The 14,448-nt window shown below is 38.3% G+C and overlaps 1 long non-coding RNA gene across 4 annotated transcripts; it reads left to right on the forward strand.

Annotated features, from left to right (window-relative positions):
* Window positions 1-710: 710 nt before the first annotated feature.
* On the forward strand, window positions 711-11,076 carry LOC141368789 (uncharacterized). Of its 4 annotated transcripts, XR_012372113.1 has the most exons (8): window positions 711-827; window positions 917-997; window positions 1,457-1,637; window positions 1,774-2,051; window positions 2,176-2,236; window positions 9,760-9,950; window positions 10,060-10,255; window positions 10,389-11,076. It is a non-coding gene; the product is annotated as an uncharacterized lncRNA (long non-coding RNA). The 4 variants fall into 4 exon arrangements; XR_012372114.1 differs by having other exon boundaries at window positions 1,457-2,082; XR_012372108.1 differs by having other exon boundaries at window positions 1,457-2,051.
* The last annotated feature ends 3,372 nt before the right edge of the window (window positions 11,077-14,448 follow it).

Genomic DNA, 14,448 nt, shown 5'->3' on the forward strand with positions numbered 1-14,448 from the left:
TAAAATATATATATTTTTTATTTATTATAATTATTACAACTACAATTCAGTTCAGTAAACAAAAACTTAATATTTATTTAAGTAGATAGTGAATAAGAGCATAGTTTTTCATTTGACTGTGTACTCTTGTTTAAAAGATTTTGTTCTCTTTTCTCAGCTTCGTAAGATGGAATTACTGGGCTTCTCTCCAATGCTCTTTATTACAACACAGAGAGGCCAGCATCACTCCACAAAAGTTTTTGTTAACGTCAACGTTCAGAGGCATCACTCAGTACCAGTCATGCAGAGACTTTATGAGGGTGTTGTAAGAGGTATTTATTTGTACACATGCATTTACCAATTGAAAAGCTCTTTGTATTATAATGGTCTTTTTTCACAGACTGTGATGATGCATTTCCACAGTTATTAACATGGTAAATCTACAAAGTTTATGTTTATATATATGAATGATAATTCCCTAATAATGCCTAAAATAGCATGACCCTAACATAAGCCATCTTTTATTAATTTTTTTAGTCACCAAATATAATTGTGAAACTTTTCAGCAATTTTATAATATTCACTTATATAAGAAAACATGAAAAATTTTTAGAATTATTCTGAGTGCCCTTATTGAGTATTTAGGTATTGAATGTGATGCTGGAGATTGTATAATTATTTTTCACTTTTCTTCAGTATAAAGTGTTTTATAATTCACATTTTTGTGTTGAAATAAATTAGCCTATCCCCTGTATGTCACTGATGCACTACTTCAAAGATGTGAGGACAAGAACATACACCTGCGAGTAGTCTTAGACATTGCCTGTGTTGTTGCCTCACATTTGCAGGTAAGTACCCTTTTTTTCTGTGTAAAACTGAATTATTGTTTTGAGAAAAGACCTTTAACTCAAAATTATGTCATACTGTGTTCAATCAGAAATCAGGGGAGGGCATACTACACAACATCTCCTTAGTCATACCAGCATTTCATGTTTATGGACACAAATTGCCCTGCCAGGTAATTCATTGACTTTATAGGGATATCAGGACATGTAACACACATCATTCACTCCCTGTTTGGTCTCAAATTTTCTTGTCTATGCACTGCAAAGCTGAAATTAGCCAGAAATGCCTGAAAATAATCTTTAATCTAACATTTTTCCAACCTGACGTTTGTCTAAACTTGTTTCAGAGATGCAATGTGTAAGACAACCCAGTGGAAACCGTTTATCTCAAATCTGTCTGGGTCAAACTAAACACTATAAGCAGAGGATTGTTATAACCAAATTGGTTTCCTTTGTTTCTTTTTATGCAGATTACCTAATTTGTATAATAATTACATTAATATAAAGTAATAAAAAGAACAGCTTTGCTATTTTTACAAATTAAAAGATAAAATACCTTAAGATCACTATAAGCAGTAGGGTCATGCTTTGTGTACAGTATGTGATATTTGACCACTTTGCTTTAATCATAGATGAAGTACAGTACCAGATGGCTTGATGGGTTTGGGCTCACAGACGGGGAAGGAATGGAAAGGCTGTGGTCTTTCCTCCAAAGATTTGCCAGAGTCACAAAGGAGATGACTCCATCTCATCGCCTTAACCTACTGACTGATGCCCTTTTGCATTAGGGACGGAGGAAATCAACTGACCTAGGTGTGTCTACTGCTGTATAACCTTTCAAAATTCTGTGCTGGTGGTTCACTGTTTATACATTCTATATTTTCTGGAGTGAAGCCGATCACACACAAAATGGTAAGCATACTATAAGTAGATTAAACTGTCTTTTCAGAGGTGCAGCTACTGCAAAGAGTAGACAAAGCAGAGAAAATATTGCTCAAGAAGATATCTCATTTGTCATGAGAGAGGCACCAGGTAAACAATGCACATAAGAAGCAGGTAATAATTAGTTGTAGATGAGAGAATATTACATTCCATTTATAAGTGCATTTTGCACAAGAGTATTTAGGATTGATGTGTGTCTTGTTTTCTGTTATTGTTGTTGTATAGTGTGATTTCTGAAGGAGACATGGAGAGATGGAAAAAAGCTAGCCCAACAGAAACCAATAAGTAAGGAACTGAAGTTAAAGTCTTAAATACTGTAAGAATGTCATGAATACTATTAACAAAGAAACAGAAGTAACATGAAATGAATGACTTTATTAGAGTGGTAGTAATGTGGTCTTTTCTTCAGACACTGTCTGTAGATGGAAAAGGGACTACATCATCAGACTGATTCAGTTCTACAAGTTCAAGTAAGAGTTTAATGTTTTTATTCAATTCAATTCAATTCAATTCAATTCAATTTTATTTATATAGCGCTTTTCACAATACTCAATTGTTTCAAAGCAGCTTTACATTAATAGAAGCAGTAAAAGCACAGAAAAATGACAGATAGCACAACATAATACACAATAGCATAAGCTGTCAAATTTGCTGAGGCTATGACTCGACATTATGAACGAGCGTATTACTAATGTAACGTCTAGGAGAAGATGCTAAATTAAGCCCAAGCAGGCTACCTCCCCGGGGTAAAAAACCCCCTAGGAGAAAAAAAACAAAAACCCCGGGTTGTTGAGCCGAGGAAAAAAAAAATAAAAAGTCCTAGGAGGGAAAAACCCTTGGGAGATATATATGTATATAAACACATATAGACGGATAAGGAGATTAAGCGGGGATTAAGCGGGGTTTAAGCGGGTTCTGCCGGTGGTCGTTGGTCAGGCATCAGCTGGGCATCACAGTGATGGACGACCAGTAGATCAGAGGTGAGTCGACTTTCACGTCTACCGGAACTGGGTCTGTTTGTCCCATTGTCCTCAGGGTCGAGGACAGGATAGGGAGAGAAAAACAAAATCATATTAGCGTAGGGGCCGTTCACATGTAATGCAAGTGTCACACAGTGATGTGGTTTAATCAGCTTAGTTTCAGACAGACTAACTATTGCGGCATAATTATATTATCCACAGTTGAGGATTTTGCAAATTGGGGGCCCACTGCGACGGTATATATGGTAACTAAGGGTCACCTTCTGATTTTTAAGAGAAATAGAAAATGAAACCTGTCGACCCGTTTGACTAAGGCCTGTAACCCCACTGTCGTCGTTAATGCAGGTTCAGTGGCAAACGGGTCTATATTGCATGCTATTTACAAGATCATGAGAAAACGCCAACATCGCAACCTGACCATACGTGCCAACCCGTTTGACTAAGGCTGGAGGCCCCACTGTCGTCGTTAATGCAGGTTCAGTGGCAAACGGGTCTGTATGGCATACTATTCACAAGACACAAAAAAGCGCCAAAATCGCAACCCGACCATACGTGCCAACCCGTTTGACTAAGGCTGGAAGCCCCACTGTCGTCGTTAATGCAGGTTCAGTGGCAAACGGGTCTGTATGGCATAGTATTCGCAATATAAAGAAAGCGCCAAAAGCCCAACCCAACCATACGTGCCAACCCGTTTGACTAAGGCTGGATGCCCCACTGACGCCGTTAATGCACGATCAGTGGCAAACGGGTTTGTATGGCATACTATTCACAAGAACACGAAAGTTCCAAAATCGCAATCCGACTATACGTTAAGATAAGGTTTTTATTTATTTATTTGGTTGGTCTGTTTTATGACCGCGAGTGCTTTGTTCGGTACAAATAACTATTTCTAGTTAAGTACTTTTACTAGACAAATTATGCGAATGCTTTGTTGAAGAGAAAAGTTTTAAGTCTAGATTTAAAATTATCGACTGTGTCTGATTCTCGGACATTGGTTGGTAAATCATTCCAGAGCTTAGGGGCTAAGTAGGAAAATGACCTTCCACTTTTAGACACTTTTGATAGTCTAGGGATAATCAAGAGACCAGAATTTTGTGACCGTAGTGTGCGTGATGGATTGTATTCTGATAGTAATTCTCTAAGGTATGAGGGTGCTAGGCCATTTAAAGCTTTGTAGGTGAGTAGTGATATTTTAAATTGTATGCGATATTTAACTGGTAGCCAGTGTAAAGATGCCAGAATTGGGCTTATGTGGTCGTACTTTTTAGATCGAGTAAGTACCCTTGCGGAAGCGTTTTGAACTAGCTGAAGCTTGTTTACTTGATTTGCATGGCATCCCCCGAGTAGCGAGTTACAATAGTCTATTCTAGAGGTCATAAAAGCATGGATAAGCTTCTCTGCGTCAGATGTAGACAGTATAGGGCGTATTTTCGAGATATTTCTAAGGTGGAAGAAAGCTGTACGGCAGACGTTGGCGATATGACTATCGAAGGATAAGTTGCTGTCGAACATCACACCTAAGTTCCTTACCGTGGAAGATGGCACCACAGTGCAGCCATCTATGTGCAACGTGTAATCTGACATATTATGTTTGTAGCGATTCGGTTCAATAATAAGTATCTCTGTCTTATTGGAGTTCAGCTTAAGAAAGTTATGTGCCATCCAGTCACTAACATCGCTAAGGCAGTCTGTTAGCTTAGAAAACGTGTGTGTTTCGCTGGGATGTGAGGAGATGTAAAGCTGGGTATCATCCGCATAGCAGTGAAAACTTATGTTATGTTTCCTGATAATGTCTCCTAGAGGTAACATGTATAACGAGAACAGGATAGGACCTAAAACCGATCCCTGCGGTACACCGTATTTAACCAGGGAGTGATATGACTCTTCCTCGTTTACATAAACAAAATGATAGCGATTGGTTAGATACGACCTAAACCATGCTAGCGCCTGACCACTGATACCAACATAGTTTTCTAGTCTATTGAGTAAGATTGTATGATCTATTGTGTCAAAGGCTGCACTAAGGTCTAATAATATAAGAATTGAGATTTCACCACGATCGGATGTTAATAGGAGGTCATTTGTAACTCTAAGCAACGCTGTCTCTGTGCTATGGTGGGGCCTGAATCCTGATTGGAACTTTTCATATGTACTATTATTTGTCAAAAATGTGCGTAACTGGCTTGCCACTACCTTTTCTAATATTTTCGAAAGAAAAGGGAGATTTGAGATTGGTCTAAAGTTATTAAGCTCTCCCTGATCAAGCTGTGGTTTTTTAATCAGCGGTTTAATAACTGCTAGTTTGAAAGATGTTGGAACGTATCCTATTTCTAGCGATGAGTTAAAGATATTTAGAACCGGGGTTGACACTACAGGAAATACCTCTTTAAGTAGTTTTGTGGGAACGGGGTCTAATATACAGGACGATGATTTGGATGACGTTACTAGTTTAGAGAGCTCTTCTATTGTAGTAGGTTTAAATGAATCAAGATGTTCGTGTGGTAGTCTAGTGTTAAGTGAACTAACGGGTAGAGTGGTGGCTGCCTGTGTAGCTACGATGTTTTCCCTTATAGCCGTAATTTTGTTAGAAAAGAAGTTCATGAAGTCGTTACTATTGTGTTGGAGTTTACTATTGGTTTCTGTTTGTTCTTTGTTTCTAGTCAGTTTTGCAACGGTGCCAAAGAGGAAACGAGGGTTATTATGATTCTCATTTATAAGCTTGCTAAGATAGGTAGATCTGGCGGTTTTAAAAGCCTGTCTGTAGTGTTTAACACTATCTTTCCATGCTGCACGCCATACTTCTAATTTTGTGCTTCTATAATTTCTTTCCATTTTCCTAGTTGCCTTTTTAAGAGCTGCGGTGTGATGATCATACCATGGAGCTGGCGGCTTTTCTTTGATTGTCTTTTTTAGAATGGGAGCAAAGGCATCCAATGTGTTAGAAAAGACATTGTTTAGGTTTTCTATTACAATATATAGATCATAAAAGTTATCTTCATGTTTAATTTTGGACAGGTCTGGAAGAGTGCTAATAAAGCTATCTTTAGTGGTGGAAATTATTGTTCTGGCTAATCTGTAGCATGTTGTGGATTGAGTGATCCTATCTAGAAGTACAGTGTATGACACAAGGTAATGGTCAGAAACTGCATCACTCTGAGGTGATATTTCGATGTCATTAATATTGAGTCCGAGTGACAGAATTAAGTCTAATGTGTGCTTACGAGTATGCGTTGGCCCTGTCACGTTTTGTCTAATATTGAGAGAATTTAGAACATCCATAAACGCACGTCCTAAAGCATCTTTATGGTTATCCACATGAATATTAAAATCACCAACGATAAGAGCTTTATCTACAGTGACTACAAGCTCAGACAGAAAATCTGCTATTTCTTTAAGGAAATCTGCATGGTGGCCCGGAGGTCTATAGATTGTAGCTAAGGCAAAAGAGAGCTGTTTGTGGTTACGATCAGTTATTTCCATATTTAACAACATTAGTTCAAATGATTTAAATTTTAGTTCAGATTTTTGGTTTACTTTAAAAATTTTGTTGTATATTGTAGCTACACCACCCCCTCTCCCCTTTAACCTAGGTTCGTGTTTATAATAATAGTCTTGTGGGGTGGATTCGTTTAAACTAATGTAGTCGTCTGCTTTAAGCCAGGTTTCTGTTAAACAGAGTGCATCTAAGTTTTGGTCATTAATTATTTCATTAACAATAGGTTCTTTATTGGTAAGCGATCTAATGTTAAGAAGGCCGAATTTTAACATTCGAGGTTCATCTTGTAATGTATTGTTTTCTAATTTTATGTTGGTCAAATTTGTACGTGATGTGGCAAGCGGTGCTCTGTATTTGCTTGTTCGGGGAACAGATACAGTTGAAATGTGTTGATATTCTGGTAAGATCGACTCGAAGTTCTGGGATATATGTGATCTAGACATATCATGCCAGCTAACAGACGGACAGTTAAGCTGATCCGTCTGTTTCCTGACCTGGGCCCTGGATAGTCATACTATATCAGAATTAAGAATATTAATCAGATTTCTGGTGAGTATAGCACTTCCTTCTGATGTCGGATGAAGGCCATCTCGGGTTAGGAGAAATGGTCTACCCCAGAAATGCTTCCAATTGTCTATAAACCCTACATTATGCTGAGGGCACCACTTTGACATCCAGCCATTTAGAGACTCTAATCTACTATGTGTTTCATCTCCCCGGTAGGCGGGGAGGGGACCAGAGCATATTACATTGTCTGACATTGTTTTTGCAATTTCACACATCTCCTTAATATTATCTTTGGTGATTTCCGACTGTCGGAGTCTGGTGTCATTTGTTCCGGCGTGAATAACAATCTTAGAAAACTTCCGTTTAGCATTAGCCAGCACTTTAAGTTTGGATCTAATGTCAGACGTTCTGGCTCCCGGTATACAGTCGACTAGGGTGTTTGGTGCCTCAATGTTAGTGTTCCTGAGTATAGAATCTCCAATGACCAGGGCACTTTTAACAGGTGTTTCAGCTAGTGTATTCCTTAGGGGATCGAATCTGTTAGAAAGTACCGTAACGTTATGGGTCTTAGATGGACGCCGTATATGACTATGCCGCCTGACAGTCACCCAGTTAGACCGCCGACTTGACTCTGATGCCGGAACCGAGCCATGTGTATTATGATAAACACTATGCGCGCTCGATACAGTATTTATAATGTTTACATTAGCATCTGATGTCGGAACACTATGTGCGCTCGATACATTGTTTGTAATGTTTACATTAGCATCTGATGTCGGAACCGAGCCATTAGTCTTTTCGCTCGATACAGTATTTACAACAGTAACGTTAGCGGTTTTGCTATCCTCAACTAGCGTTCGGATGCGCGATTCTAGGTCAGCAACCTTCTCAGTTAATCTTAATACTTCAATACACTTAGTGCATGTAAACCCATCTATGCTAACGGCAGAAGCTAAACTATACATGTAGCAAGTAGTACATGTTACAATAACAAGCGGAGTCTTACCGCTTTCATGCTGGGCGATGGCGTCTTTGTTTACCCGAACGCGCTCCGCGGAGCTGCATCGCGTTGGGGGTTTGGTTGTGGTACGCCTCAGTCGCCTGCGAACGTCTGGGTCCAGGGTGATGTTGGGCATGCTGAATCTGCGAAGGCCGGGCAGCGGCTCCTCCACAGCTTCCCGATCGCTTTCATGTTGGGCAATGGCGTCTCCGTTCACTCGCTTACGGTCCGTAAAGCTGCATCGCGTGGAGTACTCGTTTGTCGCATTCCTCGGTCGCTTGTGGACGTCCGGAGACATGGTGAAGTGGGCGCTGTAGCTCGCGTTGGATCTGCTCAAACCGATCAACTCCTTCGTAGCTTCCCGCTCAGGCGAGGACAGGTCAGAAAAGCATATATCAGATGAATCCGCCATTAGATCGGAAAATGCTAGCTTCAGTCGGCAGCGTTTGTTGAAGCTAGCGGGCTATATGCTAACACTGTGGGTGTTTATTAGTGATAAATAGTTTCACGTGGTAGTACTGCTCAATAATCCTCACGGTAAAGTATTCCTAGGTAAAACTTAATATATAAATAGGAATAAGATAGTAAAAAAAAAAGGCTTTTAGATGAAGAACTCGACGGAGCTCCGATGCACGATCTGTTCAGCGTGAAACCGGAAACACGTCATCCAAAACTGATTATGTAAGACTATGGTAATTACAGACGTCTTTAAAGGAAAACATTCAATATTTTACTATGTTCTTAGCTCAACTTAGATGAATTAATGCATACCTATCTTTATTCAATGCATGCACTTTTAGTCTTTGTTAAGCACTTCGTGAATGTGTTGGCATTTAGCCAAGCCCCATTCAAGTTTTATTTTGTGCCACTATACTTACTCGACTAAATACCTGTTAGTGTTTGGTGGCTTCTAAATTCATCCCTGTTTGGAGCCATATGAATGAATGGGGCTAGGCTAAATGCTAATACATTCTAATATTTTAATAGTCGCTGTACAAAGATTAAAAGTGCACGCATTGAAAAAAGAAAGGTATGTATTCATTTGTATAAGTTGAGGTAAGAACATAGCAAAACAGGGCTATTCAAATCTTACCCTGGAGGGCTGGAGCACTACAGAAGGGCTTTTCACACCTGAAATTGTTAACCCTGGGTTATTCTAAAACCAGGGTTAACGGAATCCTGAGTTATTTTTTTCATGTTTCACACTGTTCAAACTTAACCAGGGGTTAAGAGATAACCCTGGGTATTTATAATTTGACGTTTCACACTGTGCATTCCTAAACCCTGGGTCAGGAGTCTTCAACCCAGTTTCAACACACCTGTCTGTAATTATCAAGCCTTGATTAGCTACTTCAACTGTGTTTAATTAGTGTCATAACATTCTAACCCTGCTTCGTTTCACACTGCATGCGTTTGGCACCACAATGCGGGGCCAACACCACAAATACGGTGCTAACCCTGCTCCAGAGCAGGGTTTCATAACCCTGGGTAAAAAGCGGTGCCAACACCGCTTTCAAATTACAGGTGTGAAACGCTCCTTAACCCAGGGTTAAAAGCGGGGTTTAGAATGAGGATAACCCAGGGTTAAGCGCAGTGTGAAAACCCCTAGAGTTTATGTACCATTAACCAACTGTGATCATGAAGACCTTAATTAGCTTGCTCAGGTGTGTTTGATCAGGGTTGGAGCTTAAGTATGCAGTGCTCTGGCCCTCCAGGGGAAGATCTAAATAGCCCTGTAGTAAAATATTGAAAAACTGGTGTTTTCCTTTAAGTGCCTTGCTGATGTGATTCAAAGTGTGATTATAGTAATGGCATAGTTTTGAAGGAAACTGTCACCAGTGGTTATAAATTAAAATATTGCAGCATTATTGCAAATCTTCATGTGATGTAATTAGTAATCTATTACCACCAAGGCCTTACTTGTAACATATGTTTGGTCAGGTGTACCATGGTAATGCTTTCTGCTTGCTAGCTACTGAACTTTTGTGCTGTACTTTTTGTAATGTGTAGATATTAGAATTGAGGACTCTGCTGAACATTGAGGAAAAAATACCGTATTGGGAGAAGATGGCAAGAGTCTGATTCAAACTTCCAGTCTACCCTTAAAGATGTGGACCGTGAGCTCAGAGTCCAACTCAAAGGCTTGAACTGAATCAAGGGAGAGAGAGCAGTCCTCCTTCACCAGAGAAGAATATATCCAGGTATAGTGCTAAAAGTGGATAAGTAGATACAATATGACATTAGGTTTGAACTTAAAAAGGACTATAATACAAACTAATACATTCATTTTTCTGCATGCTTGTTTTCTAGCTTTGCTTCAGATGGGCAGGGCATTGCCATTAGACTCTCCAAGCAGGTAGCCAGCTCCAACAATAGACTGAGACAGGCAAAAAAAGAATACAACAGCATTCAATGGTCACCGCAGATGAGCTTCTTACCTGCGACAATTGATTTTCAGGAATCATGTGATCCCTCTTGGCATGTCAACTTCTGCTTTGATGACACTGTAAGTATAATTACTTTACCCTAGTAACCACACAGCAGTCACTCTAGTAACCATCTGACAAACTAACTACCCGCAAATCATATTAGAAACCACCTGGTAACATAACAGCATTTTGTTTTCTTTTGTCTTCTAGATTGAAGAAGATGATGTTTCGAGGAGTCTAAAAAAGCGAGGGATTGATGCCTTACATATGAAGACTCATGCAAAAGCTGCTCTCATTCAACGCTTCCAACAGCTGGAAAGAAAACTACATCAAGCCATTGTGATGTTTAACCCACATGTATCAGACTTTGTTCCTGCAGACAAACCCCACTTGTGTCAGGCCCTCCCCATGCCAAGCATACAGACACTGGTATACAAGAGAGTGATAATGATAAGAGTGATAATGATGACAATGTGGATAAATATGATAACTAGCACTACAGATTTTTTTTAAATTTCTAGTCTGATATTGTATTCTGTAAAAAGAATGATGTAAAATGTATAGTATATGTTGCAGCATATCATAGAAACCTTTATGGTAGTGTAATATAATGTTCGCCTTACTTGTGCAAACATGATGTTTTACTAGATCTGATTTATTATTAAACGTAGGTACTGTTTTTAAGCACACATACAGTATTCACACTAGTCTGTGTGAGGACAAAATTGTGTGTTTACCATTGTGATGTTACTTATTTACTGTAATGTACAAATGTGGTCAATGTGTGTAAGGTGTTTTATTTTTGTGTGCTAAGTTGAAATGACAAAGTATTGAATCTTGAATCATTTGAAACAAATACTGTAAAAGTTTGTAAAGAATAAAATGTTTTTCACGATGAGTTATAGTCATGATTTCAGCTATTGTCACAGCACACTTTAGAGGTCAATGAATAGTGATGAACTTAATAAATGACTTGTACAATGATTTTACAGTCATAATCCACAAAACAGAATATGTTCTTACATAACCATTATATTGGCTTGAAATTCTCCCGAACCAAGTTAATGTGGATTAATACTTTTTTATACTTCTAAAGTACTAAATATAAATACTTCCCATTATATTTAGTATATAGTTCGTTGCTATGGTGGTTGCTTTGAGGCTGCTATCACTGAACCACGTAGCTTGCACGTGTTTTCTTTTTAAATGACATTCAACATTTTTCTACAGAAAACAAAAACTTGATAACTCTATAATATACCATATAATCATTCTGAACAATTTCTAATTCGATTTTGAGAAATGAGCTTTTTGGTAGCAGAAGGTTACGGAAGTGCATTGAAGGCGGGGTTTGCATGTTCTGCTGTTTCGGCGTTGTGGCTAGAGGGGATACAGCAACAGCAAAATCTCGCGGATGAGCGCTGTTATTATCCTAATTCTATCCCCAAAACCTAACTCTAAACCAAACATTTCACGCGATTTAAGACAAGTTGTATCACATCTAGACAGATCCGCTGTTTACATTCGAATTCTACCCCAAACTTAACCCTAAATCCAGTAGCTGTATCCTATGACATGCGGAGTCCCGCAAGGCTCAATTCTAGCGCCACTCCTGTTCAACCTGTATATGCTCCCACTAAGCCAAATAATGAGAGAGAACCAAATTGCCTATCACAGTTATGCAGATGACACTCAGATCTACTTAGCTCTATCCCCTAACGACTATAGCCCCATTGACTCCCTGTGCAAATGCATTGATGAAGTCAACAGTTGGATGTGCCAAAACTTTCTTCAGTTAAACAAAGAGAAAACTGAAGTCATTGCGTTTGGAAACAAAGATGAAGTTCTCAAGGTGAATGCATACCTTGACGCTAGGGGTCAAACAACTAAAAATCAAGTCAGGAATCTTGGTGTGATTCTGGAGTCGGACCTTAGTTTCAGTAGTCATGTCAAAGCAATAACTAAATCAGCATACTATCATCTCAAAAATATTGCAAGAATTAGATGCTTTGTTTCCAGACAAGACTTAGAGAAACTTGTGCATGCTTTCATCACCAGCAGGGTGGATTATTGTAATGGCCTCCTCACTGGCCTTCCCAAAAAGACTATTAGACAGCTCCAGCTCATTCAGAACGCTGCTGCCAGAATTCTGAGCAGAACCAGAAAATATGAACATATCACACCGGTCCTCAGGTCGCTACACTGGCTACCAGTTACATTTAGGATTGATTTTAAAGTATTATTAATGGTATATAAATCACTCAGTGGACTAGGACCTCAATACATTACTGATATGCTCATTGAATATAAACCCAACAGATCACTCAGATCATTAGGATCACATCAGCTAGAAATACCAAGGGTTTACTCAAAGCAAGGAGAGTCAGCTTTTAGCTATTATGCCAGTCGCAGCTGGAACCAGAGGCCTCATTTATAAAGCGTTTTTACGCACAGATTTGATCTAAGACCGTGCGTACGCTCAAATCCACTCAAACGCTCAGATTTATAAAACTTGACTTTGACGTGGAAAAGTACTTACCTCCACGTCAGGTTCCGACTTGACGTACGCACGTTTCCTTGTGGCAATATTGCAGTATTGCAGGTAGGCATATTCGAAACTTTTTGTTTTGTACCTTTTGTGGTCAACATGCAGAAACATTTTTTCATTTGTTTTGGAGTTGTCCTTATTCAAAAAAGAAAAAAATGTTAGATTTGTGCTCTTTTGTTAGAATTCATATATTTTTCTTAAGACTTTGGAAAATATTTAATTAGTTTTTTCTCTTATGATATCTTATTACATAAGAAATATTATTTGATTAATGTGTTACTTTTGTTTGCAAAGTTTAGTATACATAAATGTAAATAAGGTGATTATAAACCATTATCCCATATTTTTCTATTAGAAGTTAAGCAATAGGCTACCTAAAATCTATTTATAATCTGATAAACAAAAAAGCTGCTAAATGTATTAATGTATGTCAGCATTTCCATGTTTTTATTTAATTATTTTTCTCTTCATCCCCTGGCTAATGTAAAAAAAAGTGTTGAATATGTTTGATAAAAAAAAATATTCAAAACTTTTACAGCGTCAACATCATCTGTATTAGAGCTTAGATCGAGCCCAAAAAACCATAACCGAAGCCCCTGCACGTTGTGTCCGAGCCCGGCCCGACCGACACATTACCGACAATGTTTTAACAGTGCGCCGTGACGTTCTCCAAATTCAGAGTTTTTTGAATTACAGAAATCTGTTTAGAATTATCTTAATGAGCTAATGCAACAAGGACAAAGCATGTAAACTGCGCTGTTTGTTTATTCAGAATAGAAACGTAAAAACATGCAACAATGATGCACACAGAAAATGAACAAACTGTGGAGAAGGCCTACTAGGCTACTCCAAAATAATTTAACCAGGTTTTAGAATATATTTTAAAACAAAATATGTTGGCCTATTTTGATATTTTAAAATGTAGGCCTATTCTAATGCAAAAAGATGGCGCCCAAGCTAGGCTAGGTTCAGAAAACGATATTCTAGTTCGTCATCTTTTCAATTTTTTTTAAAAAATATAGCAAAATTGTTTCGCAGTGTTTAAGGCACATGTAAATGTTACAGAACATGTGCTTTATTGAATGAGAGTAAACCCGATCGAATTTAATGATTAAAACGACGTGAAAGGAACTAAATTGTGAAGCCTCGATGTATCCAAGGGACATGCGATATTTAAGAGTGATGGGTATTTCAAAAATTAATACAAATTATTCCCATGCATCGATTTTAATGTTAAACATCTGTAAATCCAAATGAATCCATATGGAATATATTCCGACAGTTTAAGATACGATCTTTGAATTTTAAAGTCGAAAATATCTTATTTTAACACCGCCGCGCAGGAGGCATGGCAAACTGAAACAAAACTTTAAAGACACAAATATAATATTTAATATATGTTTAGCCTACGTGTAAAACTATATTTAAATGAAACCCGTGAATTGAAAGATCCAATAATCGCCTTAACTTGAGTGATGTCAATAAAGTTTCCATGTTAGAATTTAGAAATATTAAAAACTTAAGCAAACGACAACAAATATGTTTTTTGACCACTTGCCATTGTAGCAGTCAGAGAATTCGGCCTTTGATAATGTAATATGTATATGCTAATGAATTAAATTAGGGGCGTTTACAAGGCGGAGTTCTAAAAGCATTCAGCTGCGCACAATTTTAAGATCATTTGTGATTTATAAACCGCACATCTGGAAAAGAGGCGTACCC

The sequence above is a fragment of the Misgurnus anguillicaudatus genome, chromosome 1 (assembly GCF_027580225.2).
Source record: "Misgurnus anguillicaudatus chromosome 1, ASM2758022v2, whole genome shotgun sequence".
Lineage (NCBI taxonomy): Eukaryota > Metazoa > Chordata > Actinopteri > Cypriniformes > Cobitidae > Misgurnus > Misgurnus anguillicaudatus.